Below are 26,873 nucleotides of genomic sequence, written 5' to 3'. Positions count from 1 at the left end.
TAAACGATCGTCATGCCTGCCCAAGGTCCAAGAATCTGATGAAGCTGGATCCAGTCTCCCACTGCCTTTAGATCACCAGTTCGATCACCATCCAAAGCAACCAATTTCCCAGATGCAGGTCACTAACATGAGGGAGAAGAGGTCAGCTAAACATTTAAACAATCGCAGTTTGTTCTGGGGAATGTTGAAAGTCAGCAGTGGTACAGTTAGAAGGGGAAATAAAAGACTTCATAATAACGATAATAGCAGCTTGCTCGAGCTTTACTCAGTGACCAGCACTGTTCCTCAGTGCTTTACTGTGGAATCACTTACTAAGTCCACATAACAACCCTGGAAGATAGTGTAGGACTTTACCACCCCTTGTTGCAGATGAGAACACTGAGGCACTGAAAAGCTGAGCTAACCTTTCCAAGGTCTCACTCCTCCCCCCCCCCCGCCCCCATGACAGTGAGAGCCAGCACTCAGACCCAAGCAGTTTGCCTCCAGAGCCCCTCCCCTTGGCCACCATGCTCACGGGTAACTGAGAAAACTTCACTGAGATTTGCATCCCTTCCTTGTTCAACCTCCAATATATCAAAAGGAAGAGAAGATTGAAAGGTAGGCCTACAAACCTCCCCAAACTCATTAATGAAATGAAGAAGAAGAGGAGAAAGAGTAAACAGGACCATTGGAGAAGCAACGACGTTAGACGCAGAGAGAATGACGATGCGTTTGTTAAACACATACTAACTGGAAACTGTCTCTTTAAAGACTAAGAAGGGCCTAGCTTCCAACCATTGAAGGCCTAAACTTTCCCGTTCCATGGCAGTCTCCACCCAAGAATAGATTTCAAAGCTACCAACATAGTGTATACACATGTGAATATGAAAATCATACTTCAACATTAGTAGTAAAGAGATTATTTTTGAATTTAAAAAAATATTTTTAATACAGCAGGTTCTTAATAGTTATTTTATATATATTAGTGTATATATGTCAATCCCAATCTCCCAACGCATCCCACCACCACCAACCCCTCTGCCGCTTTCCCCCCGTTGGGGTCCATATGTTTGTTCTCTACATCTGTGTCTCTCTTTCTGCCCTGCAAACCGGGTCATCTGAACCATTTTTCTAGGTTCCACATATAGGCGTTAATATACGATATTTGTTTTTCTCTTTCTGACTTACTTCAAGTAGTAAAGAGATTTTGAATGAGTTAGCTCACATGGTTACTAATAAAAATGGGAAACAGTTATTAGGATGTTGTCATTAAACAAAGGCAGGACTTATAAAAAAGCCAGAAAAGAGAAGAGAGGAAACACACACACACACACACACACACACACACACACACACACACAAAGCCTGAGAAAGGGGAGTTTTCCCTTTCCTGGAGGAACAGATAGCTGAAAGCCATCAAACAGCTTATCAGGAGGGTTTAATCTAGTGAAGTTCCGAGCTAATCAGGTAAACGCTTTTGGCTATGTGTGGATGCTCAAAAATTCTTGAGAGTTGAGTGGTGAAATGCATGTGGCGGCTATTCTTTGTGTACTACCTGCCAGTGTCCCCCTTTGGCACCTGTGAGTTAGTTAAGCCTAATTGAACTACTTTCTTCATCAGAATTTCTCAATTTCATATACCGCCCACATTCCTTGACTCATATTGATTCTTAAAAGAGCAGATTTGGTCATGAACACTTGGTTCTCTCTTTGACACAGTATTAACAGTGGAATGTCAGCTTAAGGTAATGGTTGTGAGCAGCATATGCGTAAGTAGTCAGATATCCGATAGTGAAGGGAAGCCAAAAATCTGAGGACAGCATAAATATCACAATAACTACTTTGAACTTACTTTCCCTCCTAGCCCAGGACAAAGCAGAAGAAAAAGTATCAACATCACTTTACCAATAACCAAGTGGCATTAAACTTTAAAACAATGAGGCATAATATGCATAAAGTACAAAGAGTGTACACTTCCCAAACCATCACCAGTGTACACCAACCTGAATAACTGATGAAGCAACCTAAATAACTAAGGTATGCAAAATTACCAGACCACAGAAGGCTTCCTCATGACTCTTCCCATGCAAGAGCTCAGAGTAATCACACACATACCCCTGCCAACCTCTCTGCCTGTTACTTTCACATAAATTGAATCACAGGGCATGCACTGGGTTTGGGGGGATGGAGGGGCATGGGTCTGACTTCTTTCACTCAACATTATGTCTATGAAATTTAACCCTATTTTTCACGTAGTTCTTTGTCTCTGTGTGTATGCTTTGTCAGAATATAACTCCACATAGTTTTGAACTGTTGGACATTTCAGTTGTTTCCAGTTGAGGATATTCTGAAATGGTACGAACATTTTTTTATGACTTTTGGGGGACATACACATTTTTCTAGGGCATCCCATTCCAAGAGAATAATGCCAGTGTTGACTTTCAAAATAATACTTTTGGGGGCTTCCATGGTTGCGCATTGGTTAAGAATCCACCTGCCAAGGCAGAGGACACAGGGTCGAGCCCTGGTCCGGGAAGATCCCACATGCTGTGGAGCAACTAAGCCCCTGCACCCCAACTACTGAGCCTATGCTCTAGAGCCCGTGAGCCACAACTACTGAGCCCTCATGCCACAACTACTGACGCCTGCCTGCCTAGAGCCCGTGCTCCGCAACAAGAGAAGCCACCACAATGAAGAGTAGCCCCCAATCACTGCAACTAGAGAAAGCCCTCGCCCAGCAACGAAGACCCAACACAGCCAAAAACAAATAAACAAAATAAATTTTAAAAATTTATGAAAATAAAAATATATAAAAGTCGGTTTTTTTTCTTTTTTTCCAGCAGAAAGTGTTTATTCAGGAATAGCGGAAGAATTGCAACTGAGGACAAGCAAGCTATAGCAAAAGCCATAGGCAAGTCCCACAAACAAAGGAGAGGAAGGAACCTGACTTTACAGAGAAAGAGGAGGAAGCTGAGGGAGGCTGTTTTGAACCCAAGTCCATTGGTGAAAAGTGAAAGTTCAGGGTGATGAAGGTTTCTCATTGCCAAGTTGCTGATTTCTTGCAGGAGATGCAACGTGCATGTCTTTCTGTTGGGGCCTGTAATTGAAGATTCTTTCCTGTTGATGCTTCTTCTTTTTGGGTATGTAATTGACGATACTTCTTGTCTTTGAACTTGAGTGGTACCCCATGAGAACTCCCACTTCTGGTCTCCCGACTTCATTTTAGTGACGTTTCCCTTTATTAGTTTTCAAACCTGTCACAAGGAATTTTGAATTTTCTATTTTAATCTATTTTAATGTTTTAGGAGACTTATTACATCAAAATATTATCATTACAACCTGTGGCGCTAGCAATTTTCAAGTGTTCAGTAGCTACATGTTGCTTGCACCTATCATATTGGAGAGCACAGGTCAAAGGTATAGCACAGCTAAAAGTACGATTTCTGGGCCACATCATGTAACTGTGTATGTATGACCCTCAGTGGATGCTGCCAAATTTTTTTCCAACCTGTGGAACTTTTTTATACCCTTTCCAGAAATGGGTAAGAATTTCTAGTGCCCTCCATCCTGTCAACATTGGGTTTTGTTTGTCCTTTTTTTTTAAAAAAAGTAAGCTTTATTGAGGTGTAATTTTCATAATAAAATCTGCCAACATTAGATTCTTCTACTTTCTTTTCAATGATATCATTTCTTTGCAAAGCTGGATTTTGCTGCTTGCTGTGATAAAAGGCAAGTGCCATGCAAAGAATGAATGTGTAACAGGAAGCAAGGAGGCACTCTGAGAAGGTTTCAGAAGCCGTGCAGTGCGCAGCATTAAGGTTATGATTCTGACGTGTCAGAGCAGTGAAAACACAAGCCACTCTACTGAACTTTTGTCAAGGGAACACATAAGAATAGCCACAGCACCAGCCACAAACCTACAAAAGATAGAAATATATGTGAACCCCGAAAGCAACAGCATTCCCCTACGAAAGCACTGTTGTCAACCGACCTATCAGGAAATTAGGGCAAAGGGGAAGGACAAAGACAGAGAGAATTTGCAGGCCACCAAAGATGATTGGTTAATTAAATCAATTTAATATTGGTCAAAGGATTAAAATTAACTCTAGGTGTTGAATTTTTAATTTAGGCTGACCCATATTGGAACATGAGACTCTTGGAATCATATATTGGTATATATGGAATCATACATTAGATGACGCCTAAAAATATTTATCAAAAATTGTCAGTGGAATAATTGAGTCGTCTGGTTTCTAGAAGTACAAGTATTCATTCCTCTTTGAAGATATTAGTATATTTAGTGTACTTTACAAGTATATTTAATGTACTTCAACACATACATTTAAATTTTTAGAAGTTGAAATACTTAGTGGATATGTTTGCTTATTTGACTAGTACAACCAGTATAGGAAATTTAGGAAGTCCAACTTAACTCAGATTTTCAAGCCAAAATTAAGCCAAGACTTATATACTAGAATGCTATACCATCATTATTTTCTATATTACAAGGTAATCTGAAATATATATATATATATATATATATATATATATATATTCAGTCATTTTTAGAACAAAATTATTAAGCCAATCTAATTTTACTAAGTCGCCTCAAAAAAAAAAAAAACACAACATGACAGAAACATTTTAAATGCCATTTTATATCCAATGTATAAATTATTTAAATTTCTTAAAAGTATTAAGATTCATCTTTGTTATCAATATCCTTTCTTGTTTGTCCTTGTTGTTCCAAGTAATCAAGACCATTAATTTAATCTATTGCTAAATCTGTTATTATTCCTTGTCACGAATTGAACAACAAAATTTTTCCTTATATAGATACCACATTGAAAGCATAAGTAGTAAAGCAATTTTCCCAGAAATTCTTAATCTTCTTATTTTAGATTTATACAAGTTATTATTACTTTCCTGAAGTTAACTGGGGAAGTGACTCCTTTAAATTGTTAGAGACCTAATTTGTCCATTCTCTCCAGAGGAAGAGAAAATACATTGATTTCTTTCTGAAAAAAATAGATTTAAAAGGGAAAAGAAGCCATCAAACGAGTGGGCATTATTTAAAGTGAAAGCAGAGGCAATGATATGTATTAATAACACTTGCCAGTGAGGGAAACAAAGTGAAATAATTAAGCAACATTTAGGTCTTCGGAGGACCCTCATTGCTGAAAGTGATACGTTTTTGAGTCTCCAGGGTATGTACCTGTGCATGAAGTTATTGCTCCTCATCCATTTGTATTAAGGACCGAACGGGCTTACAGTTCTGGAAGGTTTAAATCTTGATTTGTACGGTTGTCACAAGTGCTCATGTTGCTGACTTTGTTGCGTGTTTGTAATGATACAAATGTCTTTCCTCTGCTTTCTGTAGTCTGATTTAAGCAATCCCTAAGGGACATTGGTTTGAATTTTTTTAGTTATTTAGAAACTTGAGTATACCAGTGAAAGAAAGCTGCCTATTCCGTGCTAAAAATTCAATATTCTTCCTGTATAACCCCCCTTATTAATGTTGAGTTCCTTATGAGGGAACCATTGCATATTAAGATCGTCCTTATTGTAGATATTACACTTTTACAGTTATTGACAAGGATTGCCTGGGCCCACGTGGTTTTTAGCAAATAGTGGAAAGACAAGAGGTGGACAGCTTCTCACTGCTGCGGTGTCACATACCAGGAAACACCAGAATCCTCAGGACAAGAATCAGACAAAAAGACTCATGGTCCGGATTAGCTGTCATCTTCTACCTAACAGGGAATGGATCCCTGTCAACCGCCACCCAACAGGGATTATCCCCAGAAGTTCACTTCCTAAAATTAAAACCAGAATCCCGCACTGAGACGAGAAATTAGTGATGCACAAATGAGAGGGAGAGAGAGAGAGAGAGAGAGAAAATACCTGTCCAGTAACCACACGGTATGAAAAAGAACCACACGGTTCAATCTCACATGAGATTGAACAGAACAGAGCAAACATGAGCCAATAGCTCTAAGGGTCCAGGTCCGAAGCAGGAACCTGTGGTGGGCAGGATTCTGTTGGCTCCCACGAGGTGTCTTAGATGGGCTAATGTTTATAGTCACAGCCACAAAACAGACAGACAAAGAAACAAACAAAAACGTGTCAAGGAATAACATAGAGACACTTATGCCCATGCGAATTCCCCATTTTATAGGAGGGAGGACAGGCATTAGATTTTTCTCATCAAATTAAAAGTATAACCAAAATTTATAAATAGAAGAGGAAAGGGGAGAAGGAAAAAAAAACCTCTGGGATCAGCGAGATTCTTCTCTTTGGATAAGTTGCTTGGCAGGACGTTGTCAAAGAGGTCACTCTGGGCAGTCTTCTCTGGACCCTGTTGACTAGGTCTGCAGAGAAAACCATTACAGTTATTAGGAGACTTTAAAAATATTGAATGTTGAGCTTTCAAACGTATGCAATAGAATATCTCTGTGTACTGCCCACAGTGTCCCCCTGTTGTCCTTCCCCTTAGTTATGTCGGGAGGGCACTGCTCCCTTTATTAGTTAGACTACCATAGAGAGATGTACAGAAAGGTTGCTGTGTTGGCAAGTAAATGAAGAAAGGGACATTGAAAGACTGGAAAATAAAATGGCATATGATTCAGTGCCACTTCTGTGGAGGGCAAACTTGAAGGATTTACCAACATTAGAAGCATAGAAACACTAAAGGTAGCACTTGCACTTGCAGTTCTCTACGCTCTGGAAACACCTGCACGAGTGGTCAGAGGTGTGTGTACAATAATGATGGTTGCAGCCTATTCGTCATCGTGAAACCATGAAACCAAATACTACACAACCATGGAAGAAACGCCTTTATCAAAAATAATGCAGAGGAGAATTATGATGATGAGTTCACCGATAACATCATTCATAGAACAATTACGAACGTTCACAGCTGAAAAATGTGAGACACATAAAATATAACTTTCTTGTCCAAGTCTGTAGACTTGGCAGAATAAAGACTATCCCACCAGACCGTGGCTTCCTCGATCTCTTTCAGGAGGCCGTAAGTTAGGCAACTATAGGGTCCAATAGAGACGACCGACAATAGAGCTGGGAAGGGGAGTGTGGCCCAAGACAGGCAGCAGTCGTGAGGTGGATAGGACCCCGATTGCAGTTCGGTAAACTTTGTGGGAGCAGATGTACAGGTGATAATCAGCATGGAACACCTGCAATGGTAATCAGCACGGAAAACGCTGAATGGGTTCTAAAACCTCTACCCACCGTCCCTGGGTGGGCTCGAACCACCAACCTTTCGATTAACAGCCGAACGCGCTAACCCATTGCGCCACAGAGACAGCAGCACGCCCCTCTCCTGGCCTCTCTATGGAGTAGACACTGACTAATTCCTAGGATGTGCCGCCTTTCTCGCAGGAAAACGGTACCAGTTCCAAAGCTTCGGAAAAACGGAAAGTTTAGAGCAGCCGATCCCACTGGACCTGAGACTGGGTCGAGGTCAGGAAAAGACAACACTAAGCACTATTATCATAGGGCAGCCACCCATGCAGACAATTCTGACAAGCACTTGAGAATACACCCCCTCCCTTGGACGCATTTCCCATCTGGTCCTCTCATCCTCCCACTCACTACAGGGAAGGATTCGTCACCTTTGTGTCCTGTCAGAACCCTTTACGCTCCGTGCAGGGCACAGAGATCCAGGCAACAGCCAAGGGGCAGCTGCACTTCCCAGAAGGGCCTTTCGCGAGGTAGGCGGTTCCAGCGCTCAGGCTGACCCAAGACCCCACTGCCCGCCAAGGCAACCGGGAAGGAGACCGGAGGGCAGCCGGTCCGGGGGGATTCCTACTAGCACAGAACGTGCCTGGCCTGCACTTCGGGGGGAGCTGAATAAAACTCCTCTTGAAGCTTCTCTACAGCCTGAAGAGAACGGATTTCAGGCTCCTGAAAGGGCAAGGGGGCCTCCTCGCGAGGACAGAGGCTTCCCCTGGTCTTGGAGGACAAGTCCCGCAGAAGCTGCCTTTGAGAGACACGCCAAACGAAAGGAGCAATCTTGAGTGGAGAGGTCTGCACGGAACTCTCAAGTGGTGTCGCCATTCTTATGTACGGAGAGAGAGTGAGAAACCCAACGTGGGAACATGTTTACTGTGCACTTACGTACAGAATATACGATGTTATTCCTCTTGCAACTTTCTTGTATGTTTCAAAGGGCTTTGGTGTTGGTTCTTCATGAATGTTTGGAACTCGAGTCTCCGATTCTCTTGGGATGAAAACGCGGTAAATAAGACTTCGGGTTTGTAACATGCAGGGGGAAAAGAGCCGAGGCGAGAGCCGGCCAGCCCAGGCTGTTCATTACATCTCACGTCCTCCAGCCTGCGCGATGTCAAGGACCCTGAGGCCGGCACTCGCCGGCATTTGGGGACTCAGTGCAGAAGCTCTTCTGCATCTGAACCTTGAAGCAAAACACAGCTCTGGTCGGGGCAGGAAGAGGAAGACTCCTGCCAGTGGAGACGCTGAAGGGGAAAAAAACGAAAAAAACTTTTGCAGAGGCTTCCCTGACCGGGAATCGAACCCGGGCCGCAGCGGTGAAAGCGCCGAATCCTAGCCACTAGGCCACCAGGGAACCATTGAGGAGCCTCGACGTAGCGTCTCCAGGTGAAAATTGTAAGAGTCAAGACTAAACTTCAGAGACCCGGAGAGCAGGAACGGAGATTTCCCAGAAGCCCAGGGCTGAATGCAGCTGTGCAAGGCTCCCAGCCCTTGCCCGGCTGCTCATCACCCTTCACCTCGCCAGTCTTGGGCGACGCCTTGGGCCCTGAGACAGGACACAAGGTCCGTCCTGGTCTAGCTTCAGCGCTGTGTGCTGCCGAGCCAAGGTCCTGCTCTCTTTCTGAACCTCGCTTTTCCCTTGAGTCAGGTGCCGACTGGGATGTCAGCAGGGGATGGGCGGATCCGTCCACTTCCTGATCTCTGCCCTGGCTCTGGGGGCTCTCCTGGAGACGGCACCGCTACGGGCTCCTTCCCCTCCGCGACCGGCTCAATTCGTGGAGCCTGACATTGTTCATTTCCGTGTCTTTGGCTCGGGTCCCCGGTGCACAGTCGGGTTCGGTCTCTTTTGTGGCGTCACGCAGATCAAACTGTTGCGTAGGTGTGCCGAGGTGGGGGAAAGCCAAGTGTGCTTTCCAGGGATGAACTCCTGGGTTTTCAGAGACATAACTCGTGTGAACATGTGGAAGAGGTTTAGGCACCTGCTTAGTAGGTGAGGGGATTTCCGGATGTAAAACTGACCCGAAGTCAGCCTTGTCCTTTGCCCACTTGGATTAGCTGGCTGTGGCCTGCGCTCCGCGGTGCCTCAGAGCAGAGAAAGGCGGGCGGGTTCCTGGTGCTGAGCAGGCTCTCAGGCAGTAAGGGAACTCCTGGCCTGTACCTTGGGGATGGAAACTGAGGCTGCGCCCGCCGCCTCACCCCCTGCCTTTCGCCCGTTTTGGTTTTTGGAATGGGAAGGTAAAAACTTCAGAAAGGAAGGACGCTTGTTTCCGCCCGGTTTCGAACCGGGGACCTTTCGCGTGTGAGGCGAACGTGATAACCGCTACACTACGGAAACACGGCGGGTGCTGCCGCTTAGTGGCGCATCCCTGAAATCCGTAGGTCCTGCCACCACTATCCTAGTCGCCAACTTTTTAAACTGCAGAATGAACCTTGAAGCCCCGAGATCTCTCAGGCAAGGAGACTGCGGCTTCCGAGAGGCCCTGCTTTCAGGGTTCCTCGCCTGGCCCGAAGGGAGGACCCCCGAGCCTCCCACAGTTGGCCTTCGGGCTCCCGCACCGACCGCAGAGTCCTCGGATCCACGGCTATGCCCCCGAGTGCAGGGGTCGCCCCCGCTGCTGACTCCTCAGCTCCCAGAAGCCGCGGGAGCCGGGGGTTCTGGCAAGTGCCCTTTGGGCCTAAGGGGAAAAGGTAGAGAATTAGGTTCATTCCAGTGAGCTTCTCTCTCTCTGGAGCGGATCCTGTGGGTCCTAGCTGCATTTCTCCAAAGCCTTCAAACAGAATTCCTTTCATCCAGACTGGATTGAGTCGTCTTCAGGGTGAATGCTAGCTTGCTACAAACACTCCGTCATACCTGAAGGAGGAAATCTACAACTCCCAGGTAAATTCTATTTTCTTCCTTTGATTTCTTCAAACAACAACAACAACCAAAAAGACAGGTCACTGGTACATACTTGCACTTTTCTTATAATACTTAAGGTATGTCTGACTATCTATGAAAAGCTCTTGCTATAGAAACATGTGCAAGAGATTGTCTACCATGAGCTAAACGATCGTCATGCCTGCCCAAGGTCCAAGAATCTGATGAAGCTGGATCCAGTCTCCCACTGCCTTTAGATCACCAGTTCGATCACCATCCAAAGCAACCAATTTCCCAGATGCAGGTCACTAACATGAGGGAGAAGAGGTCAGCTAAACATTTAAACAATCGCAGTTTGTTCTGGGGAATGTTGAAAGTCAGCAGTGGTACAGTTAGAAGGGGAAATAAAAGACTTCATAATAACGATAATAGCAGCTTGCTCGAGCTTTACTCAGTGACCAGCACTGTTCCTCAGTGCTTTACTGTGGAATCACTTACTAAGTCCACATAACAACCCTGGAAGATAGTGTAGGACTTTACCACCCCTTGTTGCAGATGAGAACACTGAGGCACTGAAAAGCTGAGCTAACCTTTCCAGGGTCTCACTCCTCCCCCCCCCCCCGCCCCCATGACAGTGAGAGCCAGCACTCAGACCCAAGCAGTTTGCCTCCAGAGCCCCTCCCCTTGGCCACCATGCTCACGGGTAACTGAGAAAACTTCACTGAGATTTGCATCCCTTCCTTGTTCAACCTCCAATATATCAAAAGGAAGAGAAGATTGAAAGGTAGGCCTACAAACCTCCCCAAACTCATTAATGAAATGAAGAAGAAGAGGAGAAAGAGTAAACAGGACCATTGGAGAAGCAACGACGTTAGACGCAGAGAGAATGACGATGCGTTTGTTAAACACATACTAACTGGAAACTGTCTCTTTAAAGACTAAGAAGGGCCTAGCTTCCAACCATTGAAGGCCTAAACTTTCCCGTTCCATGGCAGTCTCCACCCAAGAATAGATTTCAAAGCTACCAACATAGTGTATACACATGTGAATATGAAAATCATACTTCAACATTAGTAGTAAAGAGATTATTTTTGAATTTAAAAAAATATTTTTAATACAGCAGGTTCTTAATAGTTATTTTATATATATTAGTGTATATATGTCAATCCCAATCTCCCAACGCATCCCACCACCACCAACCCCTCTGCCGCTTTCCCCCCGTTGGGGTCCATATGTTTGTTCTCTACATCTGTGTCTCTCTTTCTGCCCTGCAAACCGGGTCATCTGAACCATTTTTCTAGGTTCCACATATAGGCGTTAATATACGATATTTGTTTTTCTCTTTCTGACTTACTTCAAGTAGTAAAGAGATTTTGAATGAGTTAGCTCACATGGTTACTAATAAAAATGGGAAACAGTTATTAGGATGTTGTCATTAAACAAAGGCAGGACTTATAAAAAAGCCAGAAAAGAGAAGAGAGGAACACACACACACACACACACACACACACACACACACACACACACACACACAAAGCCTGAGAAAGGGGAGTTTTCCCTTTCCTGGAGGAACAGATAGCTGAAAGCCATCAAACAGCTTATCAGGAGGGTTTAATCTAGTGAAGTTCCGAGCTAATCAGATAAACGCTTTTGGCTATGTGTGGATGCTCAAAAATTCTTGAGAGTTTAGTGGTGAAATGCATGTGGCGGCTATTCTTTGTGTACTACCTGCCAGTGTCCCCCTTTGGCACCTGTGAGTTAAGCCTAATTGAACTACTTTCCTCATCAGAATTTCTCAATTTCATATACCACCCACATTCCTTTACTCATATTTATTCTTAAAAGAGCAGATTTGGTCATGAACACTTGGTTCTCTCTTTGACACAGTATTAACAGTGGAATGTCAGCTTAAGGTAATGGTTGTGAGCAGCATATCATACATTAGATGACGCCTAAAAATATTTACCAAAAATTGTAAGTGGAATAATTGAGTCGTCTGGTTACTAGAAGTACAAGTATTCATTTCTCTTTGAAGATATTAGTATATTTAGTGTACTTGACAAGTATATTTAATGTACTTCAACACATAAATTTAAATTTTTAGAAGTTGAAATACTTAGTGGATATGTTTGCTTATTTGACTAGTGCAACCAGTATAGGAAATTTAGGAAGTCCAACTTAACTCAGATTTTCAAGCCAAAATTAAGCCAAGACTTATATACTAGAATGCTATACCATCATTATTTTCTATATTACAAGGTAATCTGAAATATATATATATATATATATTCAGTCATTTCTAGAGCAAAATTATTAAGCCAATCTAATTTTACTGAGTCGCCTCAAAAAAAAAAAAAACACAACATGACAGAAACATTTTAAATGCCATTATATATCCAAAGTATAAATTATTTAAATTTTTAAAAGTATTAAGATTCATCTTTGTTATCAATATCCTTTCTTGTTTGTCGTTGTTGTTCCAAGTAATCAAGACCATTAATTTAATCTATAGCTAAATCTGTTATTGTTACTTGTCACCAATTCAACAACAAAATTTTTCCTCATATAGATACCACATTGAAAGCATAAGTAGTAAAGCAATTGTCCCAGAAATTCTTAATCTTCTTATTTTAGATTTATACAAGTTAATATTACTTTCCTGAAGTTAACTGGGGAAGTGACTCCTTTAAATTGTTAGAGACCTAATTTGTCCATTCTCTCCAGAGAAAGAGAAAATACATTGATTTCTTTCTGAAAAAATAGATTTAAAAGGGAAAAGATGCCATCAAACGAGTGGGCATTATTTAAAGTGAAAGCAAGGCAATGATATGTATTAACAACACTTGCCAGTGAGGGAAACAAAGTGAAATAATTAAGCAACATTTAGGTCTTCGGAGGACCCTCATTGCTGAAAGTGATACGCTTTTGAGTCTCCAGGGTATATACCTGTGCATGAAGTTATTGCTCCTCATCCATTTTTATTAAGGACCGAACGGGCTTACAGTTCTGGAAGGTTTAAATCTTGATTTGTACGGTTGTCACAAGTGCTCATGTTGCTGACTTTGTTGCTTGTTTGTAATGATATAAATGTCTTTCTTCTGCTTTCTGTAGTCTGATTTAAGCAATCCCTAAGGGACATTGGTTTGAATTTTTTTAGTTATTTAGAAACTTGAGTATACCAGTGAAAGAAAGCTGCCTATTCCCTGCTAAAAATTCCATATTCTTCCCGTATAATCCCCCTTATTAATGTTGAGTTCCTTATGAGGGAACCATTGCACATTAAGATCGTCCTTATTGTAGCTACTACACTTTTGCAGTTATTGACAAGGGTTGACTGGGCCCACGTGGTTTTTAGCAAATAGTGGAAAGACAAGAGGTGGACAGCTTCTCACTGCTGCGGTGTCACATACAAGGAAACACCAGAATCCTCAGGACAAGCATCAGACAAAAAAGACTCATGGTCTGGATTAGCTGTCATCTTCTACCTAACAGGGAATGGATCCCTGTCAACCGCCACCCAACAGGGATTATCCCCAGAAGTTCACTTCCTAAAATTAAAACCAGAATCCCGCACTGAGACGAGACATTAGTGATGCACAAATGAGAGGGAGAGAGAGAGAGAGAGAAAATACCTGTCCAGTAACCACACGGTATGAAAAAGAACCACACGGTTCAATCTCACATGAGATTGAACAGAACGGAGCAAACACGAGCCAATAGCTCTAAGGGTCCAGGTCTGAAGCAGGAACCTGTGGTGGGCAGGATTCTGTTGGCTCCCGCGAGGTGTCTTAGATGGGCTAATGTTTATAGTCACAGTCACGAAACAGACAGACAAAAAAACAAACAAAAAAGTGTCAATGAATAACATAGAGACACTTATGCCCATGCGAATTCCCCATTTTATAGGAGGAAGGACAGGCATTAGATTGTTTGCATCAAATTAAAAGTATAACCAAAACTTATAAATAGAAGAGGAAAGGGGAGAAGGAAAAAAACCTCTGGGATCAGCGAGATTCTTCTCTTTGGATAAGTTGCTTGGCAGGACGTTGTCAAAGAGGTCACTCTGGGCAGTCTTCTCTGGACCCTGTTGACTAGGTCAGCAGAGAAAACCATTACAGTTATTGGGAGACTTTAAAAATATTGAATGTTGAGCTTTCGAACGTATGCAATAGAATGTCTCTGTGTACTGCCCACAGTGCCCCTCTGTTGTCCTTCCCCTTAGTTATGTCGGGAGGGCACTGCTCCCTTTATTAGTTAGACTATCATAGAGAGATGTATAGAAAGATTGCTGTGTTGGCAAGTAAATGAAGAAAGGGACATTGAAAGACGGGAAAATAAAATGGAATATGATTCAGTGCCACTTCTGTGGAGGGCAAACTTGAAGGATTTGCCAACATTAGAAGCACAGAAACACTAAAGGTAGCACTTGCACTTGCAGTTCTCTACGCTCTGGAAACACCTGCACGAGTGGTCAGAGGTGTGTGTACAATAATGATGGTTGCAGCCTATTCGTCATCGTGAAGCCATGAAACCAAATAATACAGAACCATGCAAGAAATGCCTTTGTCAGAAACAATGCGGAGGAGAATTATGATGATGAGCTCACTGATAACATCATTCACAGAACAAGTACTAACGTTCACAGATGAAAACTTTGAGGCACATAAAAAACAACTTTCTTGTTCAAGTCTATAGACTTTGGCAGAATAAAGACTTTATCCCACCAGACTGTGGATTCCTCGGTCTCTTTCAGAAGGTCGTGAGTTAGGCGAGTATGGAGTCCAGTAGAGACGATAGACAATAGAGCTGGGAAGGCGGGGTGGCCCGAGACTGGCAGCAGTCTTGAGGTGGATAGGACCCCGAATGCAGTTCGGTAAAGTTTGTGTGAGCCGATGTACAGGTAATAATCAGCATGGAACACCTGGAATGGTATTCAGCACGGAAAATCCTGAATGGGTTCTGAAAAAAAAAACAAAAGTCGAACAAAACTCTCCCACCGTCCCTGGGTGGGCTCGAACCACCAACCTTTCGGTTAACAGCCGAACGCGCTAACCGATTGCGCCACAGAGACAACAGCGCGCGACTCTTCTGGACTCTCTTTGCAGTAGACACTTACTAATTCCCAGGGTGTGCCGCCTGCCCCGCAGGAGCACCGTGCCAGCTCCAAAGCCTCGGAAAAACGGAACGTTTAGAGCGATGAATGATGTTCTTTATCCTGTTTGAAACTGGTGCCTTAGGTGCCTTATCCGAAACCAAAAGGGCAGCAGAATGGCCTGACCCCGCCTTGCCCCTTACCCGCCTCAGATGCCAGCGCCCCCAGAGACACCCGGAGCCCGGGCCGGGACCCTCCGGGCCTGAACCCTCCGGGCCTGAACCCAATGGGGTCCAAGGATAGCTGAACACCCGGTGGGCATCCATGACGGCTCTTCCGGTTTTCTCGCCGACACCCATTGAATGAGAGTTTGCCCACCCTTCCGAGAGGCCTCCGGGGGCCGGTGTGGTGCTTTGGTTTCCTGTGTCCATCACGCGATTTCCACAACGGCAGCGGTCGCCGTGATGGTCGCCCCTGCGTCCCCACGCCCAGAACAGGGTCTGGCACTCACCAGGACGCTCTTAGCACTTGGATGAATACATTGTCGTCTTTAGCCCTTGGTCCCATGAAGACCCCTGAGAATGGAAATAAGGAAACGTTTTCGAAGTGAACATTCCTTTTCTAAAAGCCTTTATTCTGCTTATTTGATTTCGCAGCATCCCGTGGGGCGGGCAACGGAAAGGCCTACAGGTCCCCGTCTGCGCGGTGCAGCTCCCCGCGCCCAGCTAGCTGAGCAGGCTGCGTTCTGTGGGGTCGATCCTGGGAGCGGGGAACCGGCGGGAAGCGAAAACCGACGGGGGAAGGCGGGTTTGGGGACGTGGGCATTGAGATCTCCCATGAGGCTGGTGCGGGGATCCCAGAGAGATGAGCCTTGTTTCTGTCAGAGAGTGGGGAAGGAGGGAAAGAGAGAGTGGGGAAGGAGGGAAAGAGCTGGCGTCGGAGAGAAAACGGGAGGCAAGAGGAGAGCGAGGGAAGCAGGGAGGAAGGGGAAGGGAGGGGAAGAATAAACGAATTTGTGCTTCCACCCCTCCCTCGCTCCCTCTCTTGCCCTCTCTCTCCTTCTTGCTCTTCTTCCCACCCCTCCAGCTGAGAAATCCTGATACACCCACATCTGAGAAGAAAGACCCAACTCATCTGTGCTCTCGGGCGCACAGGCTCTGGGTTGTAAAAATGGTTCTCCCCTTGCGTGGCCTTGAACAAATAAAGTTTCTGTGCCTCCCTTCTTTCTTCTGTAAAATGGGACCAATGAGAGCATTCTACTCCATTCTGTTGTTGCCTGGGTTTAGTAACTGCTGGGTCAATAACGTCACAAGCAGTGAAATCATAAATACTATGGTCATGATCCTCTGACTCTTTTGACAACCCCTACCCTTATTTATTTCACCTTAAATTAGTTTGCTTCTTCTAGAAATTTCTGTAAACGGCATCAAAGCATGGGCTCCTGTGATTGCTCTTCCGGTTTGCTCCGCTGTCGCCGGGCCGCCCTTCATCGCCAGTTCTCTGCTTGCGGGACCGGGACCGACGCGCGGGCTGGAGGAAACGGGAAGAACCTGCGGCGGTGAGAAAATGAGCGTTTGCCCACCCTTTGGAGAGGCCTCTGGGGCCGGTGGGGTCCTCCGCTTCCTTCTTCGGTTTCCTGCGTCCATCAAGGGAGCTCCACCAGGTCAGGGGTCTGGTGATGGTCGCTCTTGCGTCGCCTCGCCGCGAGCAACTTGAGCGCCGCCTCACTCAGTCTCCCAAAGACCCGCAAAGAGGCCTGACCAGAGAGAAAGGCATTCGTGCTTCTCGCGATGGTGGAAAATATTCCCACATCTTCCTCGCAGACTGTGGAAACCTCCCAGACTGTGCGATGTCTGGTGGCATTCTTCACGTGCAAAGGAAGGAGGAGCGCTAGCGACAGAAGGCGGCGGCGGCGCGGAAGGACAGGACGGATCGGAAGGTGAAGGGGCGGCGCGAGGGGGTGAGGAGAAAGCGAGCGAGGAACGAGGGGAGAGGAGAGCGAGGGAGAGCAATAGAAAGGGAGGGGGCGAGGGGGCGAGGGGGAGGGAGAGGGGAGAGGCCTTGGAGGAGCGGGAGGAGCGGGAGGAGGAAGAAGAGTTACATTCCCAGGGTAGTTCTGCTCACTGGCCCCCGACACACGGCAGCTCCCACCATCACCACATCCCCACCTCTCGCCTTGGGCTCTCAGTCCCAACACGCACGCTTTGGTCCCTCGAAGACCGCCCCTCCACCCGCCGCGGTTCTAACCTCATTGGATTTCTCTGCCCCTTGTCAGAGCCCGGCTCTCCGGGTCTCCCGGCCATTCTGTGATCCCTCAACGTCCTTTCCACGGATTTCTTTTCTTCCTGTATCAGCCAGAGTCCCCTTCTGGTCCTTGCACTCATAAACCTTGACTGATCTTGAAGTTCTCCTGGAGGAGCGCTTCGTGTTGTTTGTTGCCGCTCAACTTCTTGATTTTCCAGAAGGAAGTTTCATCTTCTCCTCAGCCCGGTGCTGTGAACTTCCTCCTGGTAACAAGGGCCTCCTTCCCCCTTGAGTCAACTCTTGTCCAGTCCCTGGGACGTCTCTCAGCAACACTGGGCATCTTTCTGACTCTGTTTATTGGCCGACAGCTTTTTGAATGCGAATTTTTCTGTTCTGTGTATTGGATAAGGGAAGAAATGGCTTTGGGAGAAAATGAAGAAGTAAAGGGGAAATGAAATAACGCAGATTATTTTTTTTTTTTCACACACACACACTGTATTTTATTTTTACAAGAGATAAATAGACTGACACCAAGCATTGTACATGGATGACCACAACAAAAGCAACAATGATTGCAATTACCAAACATGAAACACACTCATACTATGTCATAATATTGACATTCAGTCCAGTAATCCTCCACTGTAACAGCTCCTTTACTTTGCAGTGAAAATTGATTTGTATATTCTTTGCCTCTGAGTCCTTGTGGGATTTTTTTTTTTTTAAATTCAGACAGAAAGTCACAAAAATTATACTCATCCTCATCAGTTCACTCAGTCCCATGTAATTAATGTGTTTTTTCATCTTGATCTTTTGTTAGCACTTTTATGAGTTCATCAGTTTTTCATTAGAGTTCTGAAAATGCTTATTCATTCAGTTCAGCAGTACAGTCAGTTACCAGAAACCTGTACTTGTCAGAGTCTTTTCCATGAATTTCTTAAAGATGAAACCCTTTTATAGGAACATATTTGCAAAAGCATCAGAGTACACCCAGAACTGTCTGTAAATGACAAAAGACTTAAAAATGACCACAGTTAAAGATTTGATGAAAGTTCATAATAATGCAGTTGACAAGAAAATTAGTTATTTCTGAGATATACATTTTAAGGTAATAACTAGGATTATGACTTATAACATTATACCAGAACATATAAGATTTTTAGAAATTTCATGTAATGTCTGAAACATTTATATTAACATATTTCCAAACAAATAACCCAATGAAAGTTTAGTATTAGTTGTTTTTTTGTTTGTTTGTTTGTTTTATACTGCAGGTTCTTATTAGGCATCAGTTTTATACACGTCAGTGTATACATGTCAATCCCAATCGCCCAATTCAGCACACCACCATCCCCACCCCACCGCAGTTTTCCCCCCTTGGTGTCCATATGTCCGTTCTCTACATCTGTGTCTCAACTTCTGCCCTGCAAACCGGCTCATCTGTACCATTTTTCTAGGTTCCACATACATGCGTTAATATACGATATTTGTTTTTCTCTTTCTGACTTACTTCACTCTGTATGACAGTCTCTAGATCCATCCACGTCTCAACAAATGACTCAATTCCGTTCCTTTTTATGGCTGAGTAATATTCCATTGTATATATGTACCACATCTTCTTTATCCATTCGTCTGTTGATGGGCATTTAGGTTGCTTCCATGACCTGGCTATTGTAAATAGTGCTGCAATGAACATTCGGGTGCATGTGTCTTTTTGAATTACGGTTTTCTCTGGGTATATGCCCAGTAGTGGGATTGCTGGGTCATATGGTAATTCTATTTTTAGTTTTTTAAGGAACCTCCATATTGTTCTCCATAGTGGCTGTATCAATTTACATTCCCACCAACAGTGCAAGAGGGCTCCCTTTTCTCCACACCCTCTCCAGCATTTGCTGTTTGTAGATTTTCTGATGATGCCCATTCTAACTGGTGTGAGGTGATACCTCATTGTAGTTTTGATTTGCATTTCTCTAATAATTAGTGATGTTGAGCAGCTTTTCATGTGCTTCGTGGCCGTCTGTATGTCTTCTTTGGAGAAATGTCTATTTAGGTCTTCTGCCCATTTTTGGATTGGGTTGTTTGTTTCTTTAATATTGAGCTGAATGAGCTGTTTATATATTTTGGAGATTAATCCTTTGTCCGTTGATTCGTTTGCAAATATTTTCTCCCATTCTGAGGGTTGTCTTTTCGTCTTGTTTATGGTTTCCTTTGCTGTGCAAAAGCTTTGAAGTTTCATGAGGTCCCATTTGTTTATTTTTGTTTTTATTTCCATTACTCTAGGAGGTGGATCAAAAAAGATCTTGCTGTGATTTATGTCAAAGAGTGTTCTTCCTATGTTTTCCTCTAAGAGTTTTATAGTGTCCAGTCTTACATTTAGGTCTCGAATCCATTTTGAGTTTATTTTTGTGTATGGTCTTAGGGAGTATTCTAATTTCATTCTTTTACATGTAGCTGTCCAGTTTTCCCAGCACCACTTATTGAAGAGACTGTCTTTTCTCCATTGTATATCTTTGCCTCCTTTGTCATAGATTAGTTGACCATAGGTGCGTGGGTTTATCTCTGGGCTTTCTGTCTTGTTCCATTGATCTATGTTTCTGTTTTTGTGCCAGTACCATATTGTCTTGATTACTGTAGCTTTGTAGTATAGTCTGAAGTCAGGGAGTCTCATTCCTCCCACTCCGTTTTTTTTTCCCTCAAGACTGCAGAAATACAAAACATCCTAAGAGACTACTACAAGCAACTTTATGCCAATAAAATGGACAACCTGGATGAAATGGACAAATTCTTAGAAAGGTATAACCTTCCAAGACTGAACCAGGAAGAAACAGAAAATATGAGCAGACCAATCACAAGTAATGAAATTGAAACTGTGATTAAAAATCTTCCAACAAACAAAAGTCCAGGACCAGATGGCTTCACAGGTGAATTCTATCAAACATTTAGAGAAGAGCTAACACCTATCCTTCTCAAACTCTTCCAAAAAATTGCAGAGGAAGGAACACTCCCAAACTCATTCTATGAGGCCACCGTCACCCTGATACCAAAACCAGACAAAGACACTACAAAAAAAGAAAATTACAGACCAATATCACTGATGAATATAGATGCAAAAATCCTCAACAAAATACTAGCAAACAGAATCCAACAACACATTAAAAGGATCATACACCACGATCAAGTGGGATTTATCCCAGGGATGCAAGGATTCTTCAATATACGCAAATCAATCAATGTGATACACCATATTAACAAATTGAAGAAGAAAAACCATATGATCATCTCAGTAGATGCAGAAAAAGCTTTAGACAAAATTCAACACCCATTTATGATAAAAACTCTCCAGAAAGTGGGCATAGAGGGAACCTACCTCAACATAATAAAGGCCATATATGACAAACCCACAGCAAACATCATTCTCAATGGTGAAAAACTGAAAGCATTTCCTCTAAGATCAGGAACGAGACAAGGATGTCCACTCTCACCACTATTATTCAACATAGTTCTGGAAGTCCTAGCCACAGCAATCAGAGAAGAAAAAGAAATAAAAGGAATACAAATTGGAAAAGAAGAAGTAAAACTGTCACTGTTTGCAGATGACATGATATTATACATAGAGAATCCTAAAACTGCCACCAGAAAACTGCTAGAGCTAATTAATGAATATGGTAAAGTTGCAGGATACAAAATTAATGCACAGAAATATCTTGCATTCCTATACACTAATGATGAAATAACGCAGATTATTGTTTTGAGACATAATGTGGATTTATACCTATTACACATGTAAATATTTAGTGTGGTGGTATTTTGTGTACATAAATACTGTAGACACTGTCAGACAACTTGGATACACATGCTCTATGACCCAGCAATGAGTGCTCTTGGGTACCCGGATATGTGTACACATTTTTTAAGCCGTGCAATTTCTGGGTCATGACATATTAAGAAATTGGAATGAAACTGACTTGACCAAGCTCTGAGGAAAGAGTCTGTGACTGCCCAAGTGTCAGAGCCCTGCCTTGTGGTCTCCACAGCATGTCGTTGACTTTGAGTCACCCCAGGTGAGCATGGCCTGGTTTGTCTCAGTGTTTGGTGTAAACGTTAATTTTTACTTGCACTGTAAATCTAACAAATCTACATTGGTTGTAAGAAAAACTTAGCCCCCCTTCATCAGAAGTGTATGAAGAAGAAAAGGAGAGGTGTGGGAAGCATGCAGTCTTAGCCGGAGGTAACTCCTGGAGGAGACAGTATGTCTCTCACAAAAAGCAAAGCCCTTACCTTGGAATGCACTCTTTTTCCCAGGCCTGAGGAATGTAAAAGAGATGAGCAAAGCTATCTCAAGCCAGGAGACCTCAGGGAACTGAGAGAGTCCTGGTGGTTCCTTATGGCTGGGGGCTGTGTGTGAGCCTGGTTAAGGGAAGATAATGTTCAAGGATAGTTGTTGTAAACTTGTTGACGTCAGTGGTAGTGACTGAACTGAGACGATAAGCAATTCCATGGGATTATTGTCTAATAATGAGTTCCTCTTCTGTCTATATAAGATTCAGTAAATTCTAAATAACGTGCCTAGCAACCATCAGTTGTCTTGGTCCTTCTGACCCCATGCTCGAGGTGCTATTCAGTCCCTTGCCCCTCTCCGTCGGGACCTGGAAGACCCCCTGCGGTGGCTGGACCGTCGCAGAGAGGTCTCCTGCCTCCCGTTCCCACTCCACTGCTGACACACTTTATATATTACACATAGGAGGTGGTGGCAGCTTTGGAGTGTCATCGGTGCTGTGTAGCCAAGGGACCCAGGAAGTCCCAAGTCCTGCCCTGACAATCGTCTGCCCTCTCTGGGCAATGGGAAAAGTGTGAAGGCAAAGAAAAGGAAAGTAACACTATTATTTGCAGAAATTTCACCTCAGGATGGGACACTCTGGCAAACTGAGGCAGAATATGTGGTTTATGATGGAGACTTTCAGGGGCTCTTCCCTGGCCCGAAGCCCAAAGTGGATTTTACCTCATTTTCTGAGGTGCAAGTGAACTGAGAGAAGTCAGCCAAAGGAGAGGAGCAGAGAGAAAGCAAGACGGATGACCACCCACGCGGGTCAACCGTATTCAAGTCTTGTCGGGACCGTAGAAGAAATGCCTTGGCATTATCGCTGGGAGGCATGGAGGCGAAATAAGTACTTACCCATCTTCGGTGGCATAGAGTAAGCACCTCTCGAGGAGGTTCCATGGTGTAATGGTGAGCACTCTGGACTCTGAATCCAGCGATCCGAGTTCAAATCTCGGTGGGACCTTTCTGTTTAGTTAGAAGAAGGGGATTTTTTACTCCTCAGACGGGACGTGCTTTCCCGCTCCCGCGTCCCCGAGAGGCGCGGTCCGCGCGCTCCACGCGGACGTGGCGGGCAGGTGGGGGGACGAGCCCGCGGCGTCCCCGCTGGACCCTGGCGACTCTGCCCGTCGCGGGCCATCGGAGTCCCCGGCCCCGCCGCCCTGGGGCGCAGCGACCGAGCCAGTGCCGCCCCCTCGTCGGGTCACCCTGGGTCTCGGGGGCGAAAGGCAGAGGCTGCGCCCACTGAGTCCTGCCCCGCGAGAGGGCTTCGCCCCGCACGTCTTGTAGCTAACTGCGCGGTTGTCCCTGTGAGTAAATGGTCGCGGGGCGGGGCTGTGACGTCGCTGAGCAGCCAGGGTGACAGCGTCTTAGCTTTCGGGTCGAGGGTTCCAGACCTGGATGGGAAGTACTGTATTGTATTCAGGTGCCCTATTATTCCGAATATTAATGGATCCTATCCCAGTTTATTATGGTTTTATTCACAATTTCTCGCTCCTAAGTCTCCGTTGGACACGAAAAGCCGCTGTTAGGCTAAGATTTGAACCTTCCCTCCAGGAAACCTCGTCCTTCCGTCCCAAGCTCAGCCAGAGAGGGGAGCCCCGGCCGCGGATTCCGGCGTCTGAGGAGACCCCAAGTCCCTGACCCACGGCCGCCCGGCCCGGCTCCTCCGGGGCCGAAGGTGAGACGAGCCGGAGCCGCTCCGGCTCCGGGACCGGCGGGCGCCCCTTCGTCCTGCCGCGACTCTGCTCCACCGAGAAGACGCCCCAGGACGTGACCGGATGGAAGCACTTCTGCCCTCTTACTGCTCGGTAGAAACGTACGGACGAGGACTGTGGTGGACTTGAACAGCGAATTAAAATGTCCTCTTCCAGGTGCTAAGGAGCATCTCTCTGAGTTTTAGATTTTGGAACTTTCAGAGGTTACGAAGGACCGACTGACACAGCTGTCTTTGGAGGACGTGACGAGAAAGGTGTGAGGCCGGCGAAAAGATCCGAGGACGGGCAAGAGCAGGAAGGAGGAGAGAATGACACAGAAGGGAGAAAGGGGCTGGAAGGGAGAGGAGCTGGGCGAGCACTGCAGCGGGGGCAGTCGCTGGGTTTGGGCGACCACGGCTCCTCACTCTGGAGCGCTCCCACCCTTTACCGACCTGCCCGAGAACCCGGTTCCACCCCAAATCGCCAAGCTGCTTGCCTGGCATTTGTTCTTGCAAAGTTCCCTCTGCCGGTTGGGTTTGGAGGGGTGAGGTGGGCTGTGTTGGTCTGCAAGCGAGTGGAAGTCCTGGCGGCTGCCTTGGAGACGACTGGCGGGTAGGGAAACACACAAACTCCACTCTTCCCTCTGCAGGCCGGTCTGCAGGGCCTGGGGTGGGAAACTGGAAAATCAGAGTCTCAATATTTATTTAGAGATAAGGAGATAAATAGCCAAACATTTGGTTGTGTGAGTAGAAAGTGGTTATCCCTGGAAAAAAGAAATGTGGGATGGGATCAGGGGACTACTGTTTCCCATAACAAGTTTTGGGGCATATGTAACTTTGTATCACATGTGTGATATTTTTAAAGTTCATTGCTTGTATTTTGAATATAAATTTTTATGTAGTCATATGTACCACTCTTTTAAAATTCTGGGTCTTGTGTCATGTGTAGAAATGTTTTCCACTGTAAAATCATAATTTTTCTTTTTTTAAAAAATTGGGGCCTTCTTGAAGCAAGGAATTGGACCATTATTCCCCTATTGATGAGCTGATCACGTGCGCTAATATACTTGCAGATCCTCCCAGGCCAGGAGGTTACTGCTGGTCAGAGAGGATTGCTTTACTCTCTCTAGGAGGGTCCACAGCCACTGAAAAGTATCAGTAACTTAAATAAAATCCCACCCAGTCTTTATGCAGTGCTGTGCCCAAAACACAAGAGCTTACACTCAGTGATTACATGTTAGTGCCATGTGCCCAGGCATAGTCTACAAGTTTTACATGGGTTTACTCATTTAATCCTTTCAACAGGCCTATATCATATCATCATCCTCACTTCCCATATGAGAAAACTGAGGCATGGAAAGGTTAAGTAACTTGTCTCGTCGCTCAGTCAGTGAGTGGGATTTGAAAGCAGGACTTTGAACGGAAGCCCGCCTGGCTCCACAAGATATGCTCCCAATCAAAGAGGAACACAAATGGTAAAGATGCTTGACAAGAAATTTAAGTCTGTATATTTCTTTTGAAAAAAACACCAAGGAGGAGTCACGCAACGGGCATAAAACTGTCCTAAATATCCTCGTGACCCACCTGCCTCCCAAACATCCTTCTTATCCCAACAGCTGCTCCCCGCACACCTCCAACTTAAACACAATTCCTGCCAGAGCTAGGTTTTTCCTTCCCTTTATCTTTTCCTCTCACCTACCCCATACCTCTTCCATAGCTATTCTGTTCTTTCACTTCCAGGTCATTCATTTTCTTTAAATTAAAAAGTGTTAAATATATATAAAGAAGAAAATAAGCAGCCATCCATAGTCCCACCTCCTGGAATTAACTACTGTTAACATCTTTACGTATTTTTCTTCAAATCTATTTTTAAGTTATTCTAATTTTTGCAAAAATTATATATGCTTATTATGTAAAATTCAAATGATGCAGAAAATGCAAATATGTAAAAATTTGAAACATCTTAAATTCAAAACTAACTTCTGTTAAGGTAGGTAAATATTGATGGAGTCATTTTGGTATATCAATATATATATAAATTTGTTTTTATAAAATTGAGCTCTTATAGATTCTATTTTTATTTTAAAGTATTCAATTTAATAGTGCATAAAGTTAACGGAAGAAAAAGATACAAAAACAAAAATGAAGAAATTGTTGAACTTTCAATCAAATTGTTTACCACAAGAGAGAGACTTTTCTAAAAGAACCCTCTAAGGCTAATAATAATGATAATAATTTAATTAAGACATTAAAATTTGGAATGATTCTTATTACTTTTTAAAATCAAATTTCTTGAGTTGTAATTTGAAAATAATACAATGCATCCATTTCAAGTTTGATGACTTTTGACAAATGAATGTACCCACGTAACCACTACCCTGTTCAAGAAGAAAGAACATTTCCAGTACTCCAAACTGTCCTCTGCCGTCCATCCCCCTACCACTTCCTGTCCCAGGTAATCAGTGATCTAGTTCCTGTCACTATGGATCAGTTTTGCCTGTTCTAGAAATTCACATAAATGGAACCACAGACTATGTACTCTTTTCATCACTCAGCATGATGTTTTCGAGAGTAATGCATATTGTGGCCATGTATCAGGAATTTGTTTCATTTTATCCAAGAGTAGTATTCCTTTGAATGCATATATCACAATTATAGCCGTTCACCTCGTGACGGACATTTTGCATTGTTTCCAATTTGGGGACTATTATGAACAAAGCTGCTATAAACAAGTCCCGTTTATATGTTTCATAAATTCCATATAAAATATTTTCTTCTTTAATAAACGAGTTTATTTTGTGAATGGATGTCACATTCGCAAATACAAAATTTATTCAAATGTTACAAAAGCCTGAAGTACAAGCTTATCTTTGCTTCCTGTCAGGACATACTTAATATAAGCCACACACTATGCTAGGTGTATTATTAGGTTATCTCATTTAACCTACACAAGTTCACGAAGTACTAAATATCATTTTCAAATGACACTTGCAAAATTGGCCTAGCAAATTGGAGTTGGCCCAAGCTCAAACAGAAGGCACCAGGACTGAAAAGGAGCCCTCCCCCCTCCCCCCTCCCCCCTGGTTGGGCTCTTAACCCCAGACGCAACCCAATGTCTTCGTAATAACCTCGGTATGTCTGATAGGCCTGGAAACCAATATCCAAGCAGTTCCTAGTCACGGTATTGTTCGGCTTCTTTTGGTCAGAAACTCCTCGATCAGGGCTCCAGAGCATAATATCGTGGACAACCTTGAGACTAAGGAAATCTGTTAAAAACTCTAAAAACCCGTTTTCTCATCAGTAACAGGGAAAACTCCCGCGGCTAGGGAGAAGAGCACTTTTATTTTTTACTTTTACTTCCAATGATCTATACTCGATCTGCACCGTCTGCTTTTTAGTTAGCTTTCTTTGGACCTACCCTTAAGTCTCACCCCTCACCCCTC

The 26,873-nt window shown here is 44.1% G+C and overlaps 1 long non-coding RNA gene across 1 annotated transcript; it reads right to left on the bottom strand.

Moving 5' to 3' along the window:
• Positions 1–811: 811 nt before the first annotated feature.
• Positions 812–26,873, bottom strand: LOC309634023. Its single transcript, XR_014247819.1, has 2 exons — positions 22,593–26,873; positions 812–3,232 (listed from the first exon to the last, which is right to left on the bottom strand). It is a non-coding gene; the product is annotated as an uncharacterized lncRNA (long non-coding RNA).

The sequence above is a fragment of the Balaenoptera borealis genome, assembly GCF_965194805.1.
Source record: "Balaenoptera borealis genome assembly, chromosome: 1".
Classification (NCBI taxonomy): Eukaryota; Metazoa; Chordata; class Mammalia; order Artiodactyla; family Balaenopteridae; genus Balaenoptera; species Balaenoptera borealis.
This window is presented reverse-complemented; position numbering and strand designations above follow the sequence as displayed.